At 42.8% G+C, this 6,000-nt stretch overlaps 1 protein-coding gene across 1 annotated transcript in view; it reads right to left on the reverse strand.

Annotated features, from left to right (window-relative positions):
* Positions 1-5,284, reverse strand: part of LOC308130792 (synaptotagmin-2-like) — a 29,395-nt gene extending 24,111 nt beyond the window's left edge. Inside the window, exon 1 of the mRNA XM_080497257.1 lies at positions 5,143-5,284. The gene's annotated coding sequence lies outside the window, so the exon portion shown is untranslated. The remainder of the gene's footprint in view (positions 1-5,142) is intronic.
* Positions 5,285-6,000: the final 716 nt, after the last annotated feature.

Raw genomic sequence — 6,000 nt, forward strand, 5'->3', positions numbered from 1 at the left:
TCATGTAGATAATGACTAACAATTAGAGGTAGCTTGTAGTTAATGGGTTTTCCTATTGATAAATGATGGCAATAATTTGGAACATGGCTTTCAAACATAAAGCCCACAGGCCAAAACTGTCCAGGTGAGAGTCCCATCCGGCCTGCAGGATGAATTCACACCAGGCGTGTCAAGCATAAGGCCTGAGGGGGAAGAAACGACTTGCAGGACAACCTTGCTAACTGTGAAAACTAATAACGAATACATAAACTTCCATGGCTGCCAGGGGCTGCACAAAAAGTAGCTCTCTTATTGCTCGCAAAGTAGCAAACGGTTATCATGAGGGTGAAGTTCAAATTGTTAAAAAAAAAAAAAATGTGAATCTTGAAAAGTCACCATTGCCAACATTAACACAAGGAGGAATACTGTTGCAGAGAGGATTTTTGCAGATTTGAGAACCCAAAAATAAAAAGAAGCTGAGTCGCTTTTGTATTTTTTTTCAGCTGTGAAAGATGTTTAAAAGGAAAAGAAAGTGCTAGCAATAAAAGAACATTATCTATTGCCCACCACATTATTATTATTGTAGAAATCAAGGACATTACCATGTATTGTACGGACACTGAGAGAAACAAATGATTTGGGGGGTGGTTTAAAACAAGGCTGTGACAATACCCATTCCTCTACTCCTACAAACAACAGAGTGCATGCCATTTACTCACTCGCTCAGCAAGTGATCTGCAACACGGTCAGCAAAAACTGCTTACGCAACCATCCAGGACCTTTACCCAGGCACCAAGGCCCTGTGCTTTGCCTCAGGTCTCCACAAATATGCTGAACACAGACATAAACCATACAAGTGTGTGTGTGTGTGTGGGGGGGGGGGGGGGGGGGGGGGGGGCACAAAAAACCTAATCATCAATCAGAAATGTCAACAGGGCAATTACACGTCCATGTCAACAAAATGCAAGTACATCAGGAAATCCTGCCGGTGTTCCTGCCGATCGGAGAGCGGGGTCGGAGATAAGGATGTCAAAAAGGTGCTTTGCACATCATCTCACTGAGGAGAATCAGAGAGAATTCTCTCCTTCATATGTCTCATTGTGTGCTGACCCAAAGGGCGGTCCAGAGAGGCTCATTTACAAACCTGCTCGTGCAGATAAAACAATGCTTATTCTCACCTGCAGCTGAATGTGACTCAGCTATTATCAGGAGAGATCCTTGAAAAGGAGGTGGGAGGTGCTGGGGTTTCAATGCTGAGCGAGGTGCTGCAAGGATCATTTACAGCCAGTTGCCATACATCCTCCCTCACCCCCTCAGCACGGCCCCTTTCCCTGTCCCCTGATAGGTCGATTAATCATTCTGTCACAGAGACAGTGACCCAATCTGCATGTAAGGCTGTGGAGAGGAAATGTGACAGAGAAGAGGGCTTCTGCAGCATTGCAGATAGGCCACGGCTAATGACAGTTGATTTTAGAAGTGAAAAAGAAGCACTGTTGAGTTCACGATCTCATTTCAATACGAGTGCATTAAATGAGTTGGTGGCCATCATGGGAAATATGACTTTATCTTGCTTGGTGTGGAGTAAACATTGAAACGAGCTTGTGTTTTGCACTCATTAGATTACAGCCAGCAGCTGGTTAACTTAAGTTTATGTTAGTTTAGAAACTATTTGACCTATTAAACAAAGGTCCTCCATTTTCTGTGTGATATTTTCTTAACCCTAACCCTAACCCTACAAAAATCAATTTTTGGACAGTTGGTCAAATAGGATAGTGTTTTCCAAGTCTTCTTAGCAGGCTTCTGGACACATGCTGATGTGACTGCGTCATACATCAACCTGCAACGTTGACGACGATGCGGTGTATCAAAATCACAGTCATGGTGGGAGCTGAATGATAATGATGTGTTAAAAAAAAAAAAGGTTCTACTGCCACAATTCTACAAATTTACCTCATTTTCTAAAACCCCACAAACTTTATCATTGGTGTTTCACCTTCATTGTAATCTGTCAACATGTTTGGTTGTTGCACCAGTTTCGCCGCATTTATTGCATCATATCCTGCTGCATTTTCATTAGTTGGAGAATAGACGTTCTAACATTCTTTCAGGCTGCATAAACTCATCTCATTGCACTATAAAGACCACAGATTTTTAAGATATGGAGACAGATATCATCATCATCATCATCATCATCATCATCATCATCATCATCACTGAGTCATCTTTGGTTTGAAATCACAATACAGTGATCAGATTCTGGGTTGAGGTATTTCTGTTCTTAATGTTTAAGTTAAGGTTGATGGTTGTTTCTTTAATGTTTTGTGTCAAAAGTCTACTAATTACATATCTTAAAGGCCAACTGAAAGGTGAACATTACTTTGTTTCCCTCAGCCAGAGGTCACTGGGATTTTTCCTTGTTTTTCTGGATTGCAAGAAGAATGATACTTAGATGTTTTGTTAAATGAGGGAATCATCACAACCCAATGCCACTTTCATGATTTAAAACAAAGATGCTTATGGTGAAAAGCTAATGATGCTAACAACAAAGCACACAACTGTTGTCTTGTCCCATTGGTCCCTCTGCTAGCAAGGTTTGTGACCTGAACATGGTAAAATCTGGGACAGCACAGACGTTGTATTTAGAATTTGTGGGTAAAAAAAAAGAAAAATTTTAGAACAAGAAAAGTTTAATATTAATAGGTTTGGTGGTTTTACTGATGTGACTGAATAAAACATAACAATCCACTGAGCTTGTGTTAACTGGAGATCTTATTTTTTACATGCAGACAAAGATGCATTTAAGAAAACATGTTAACTTGAAGACAAGACTAAAGAGAAGGACTGAAATGTTTCCGATGTGAGAATTCATCACTGTTGCACTTTATGAAAATCATTCTACTTATCATTTCCATGCAGCCAGTCCCATTGTGAATTCCTACATTTTGCTCTAACAGTGTGGGTGCTAGTCAAGCCATTTCCAGCATGATGAAATACGCTGAAAATCATTTTGCTCGTTCTCCATGGCAAAGTGCTTCCCTGCCCAGTGTTATGTTCTCACAAATCCTCCCCTGCAATCTAAAGCTAAAGACCCGGGGAGAAAGAAAAAAAAGAAATCTTACTATCACCACCACCACTGGCATGTTTTCTTTTTTCCCTTTGAAGAATAAACAGTGGCCAAAAATGCCCCGTCAGCACATAGCAGGATGGGGCATGGGACTAGGGACAGCATTTAACACTAAAGATCTCCACCATGGTCTGCCAGCAACACACCATCACGTGGGCCGAGGCCAAGACAGGGAGAGGCTCAGCTCTCACCTGGTGTGAGAAGCTGACAGCAGCTGAGCAGTCACAGTCATAGTTGTGTTAATGTGTCACAGGGAAAAGCACTGACTCATACTTAGAGTCCAACATGGCGGTCTTCGTCATTTTTTTTTTTTAAAGATTGTTCTGCTTGTGGAACACTTTGAACTATGAACATAGAGAAACGTGAAGCAGCTGCAAGTTGGAAAACAACAGTGTGTGAGAGAGAGAGAGAGAGAGAGAGAGAGAGAGAGAGAGAGAGAGAGAGAGAGAGAGAGGGCACACCCACTCCCGTCAGTGCACACAGACAGCTAGAATAAGCCTCTTTTCCTCTTTCTATTTCTCTTTCAGCAGTTCCAGCATTTGGGTACCAGCTGCCTTCTTGGAGGGAGCCAACAGGAAGGAAAAAAAAAAAAAAAACAGAAATAAGATTGGTGAACTTCAAAGCCCGGTCTCATTTTTCTGGTTCTGTGTGAGAGTATTTCTTAGTGCAAGAGCCACTGGGAGCGGCTGCCTGAGGTACAGACTTAATGAGCCTGCCTGAATGTTTTAGAGCCTGACAAAAAAGAAACCTTCAGAGCAAGCTCAGTATCAAATAAGCTTCCACACTCCCATTATTGGATAAGTAAATATACATGCATGAACAGCAGAAACTGATCTGTAATGTGATCTCTTTTATCTTTCACGCTGTTTGTTTACTACACATCTGAAACCTGAGCAATCATGTGACCACTCCAAAGGAAATTCATTGACTGTCTATGATAATTACAACCCGAAATACAAAAAAAAAACCTAAAAACTGGTTTATATTTCAAGCTGTTACTTCAGGACATAACACCTTGTGAAAACAGGAGAATAAATCATTGTCTTTTTTGCATAATGTATAATTATGAACTAAACCGGATAGTCCTTTGCTTAGGAAAAACAAAATAACCAGGCTCCTGGTAACACTTCAAAAAATCATCCTCTTGCTATTTATATCCAGCCTTCTCTCATGAATTTAAATGAAATTTGATCAAATAAAAGCTCTGTTGTGGTAATCAAAAGCCTGATGAGGAATCACAAGAGTCAGCATTTGGTAGTATGAAGCACAAGCAGCCTAAGAAAGGTTTTGTCCTTGGTACCGTCACCTCAGTGCTGCCGGAGCTATATGTCCCATGAGAGACAGCAAAATAAAAAAAAGAAGCATCCTGCAGCACTTTATGAAATCCCCACCCGTCTCTCTTTACTCCTCAGCACAACTGTCAGACGCTTTTTGTCTCAGACTACATTCAGAAACTGAAGCTTGTGTCTGTTTTATTATCCGGTGCATAAAACATATTAAACCAGGTTGTATTTCTTATGCATTGTGCTGTTTTTCAGGCTTCACTTGGCTGTTTGTCAGTGGCTGTGAGAGATGCCGGTGTAGCTAAAGGGGTAAGCAAAGCATCTGTCAGCAGGGCAGCCTCCTGGACACTCTCCAGGAAAGAGGTACTACACCCACCAGGCAAGCTAAATGAGGCATGATCAATGAGAATAATCTCAATCCAGAGCTGCAACATTCCCCCTTCCTGAAAAAATATCAGTCCTTGATGTGAAAACCATAGCAGACAGCACACAAATAGCAGGAAGACAGCTTCTGTAGCTCGATCTGGGAGGGGGGGGGGCACATCGGGACCCAAATGATGCCCTCCTTCTGACGGCTCGTGAATTACCTTGAAGCAAAGTTGGGACCTCATGCAGCACTGAGTAACATGCACACGCTGACCAAATGAGACACAGCAGATAGATAGACACCAGCCTTAAACGCCTGCAACTCTATTCCAGATTCCTCAAAGGAAGTGCTCTGGCAATGCTGAGAGTAGAGTTGAAATAAACCCTTACCAGCACTACCGTAAATCCGTAATCCTATTCTCCACAACAGGTAAACCCATTCACCAGACAGGCACTTAGGCTTAATGTTTCAGTGCCTTAATAACGTCCCTCGACCGCTCTCCCATCAGCACCAGAAACTGCAGTCCTCTTCGCACTGTTTCCACTGCACCAATACTTGTTCTCCTATACGCACACACACTCTCAGTCATTCTCTCTGTGACTACCCCCACCTCTGTTTCTCTCCATCCCCTCCTCCTCTTCCTCCTCCTCCTCGTCCTCCTCCTCCCCCTCCTCTCCCTCTCTGTACTCTTTCCATCTCTTTCAGTGAAAAGGAACCCCCCCTCCCCTCCTTTCACCTCTCCTGCCCCCCCCCCCCCCCCCCCCAGCTTTCGCTCCATCTCCCATCTCTGCCTCCACTCCAGCACTCACTGCCCCGGACGGCTGATTTGTGATGCTGCTCACAAGATGCTGTATGCAGCAATCTGTGTCCCAATGCATGAGGGCATTCCAGACGCAGCCTCGTTCGAACAGCGTCTCTGCTGGGGGGACTCCACGGGGCTCTCGTATGTTAGTAAGCTCACAACTGAAAAAGACAGGTTATGTAAATAGGCACAGAAAAGGAAAAGAGAAAGGCATCCTAAAGGAAGGAAGACAACAATGAACCTGTCATTTGCTGTGTGCTTACCACAGCAGTAGTTTGCTGCTTTGGCTCTTGCACCATCGCTATCCATTTATCTGATTTATGTGTTTAGACTTGGACCACTCCCACTGTCATCATGCAAGATGTTAATCTTTAACATTTGCAGGATATATATATATATATATATATATATATATATATATGTGTGTGTGTGTGTGTGTGTGTGT

The sequence above is a fragment of the Blennius ocellaris genome (assembly GCF_963422515.1).
Source record: "Blennius ocellaris genome assembly, chromosome: 5".
Classification (NCBI taxonomy): Eukaryota; Metazoa; Chordata; class Actinopteri; order Blenniiformes; family Blenniidae; genus Blennius; species Blennius ocellaris.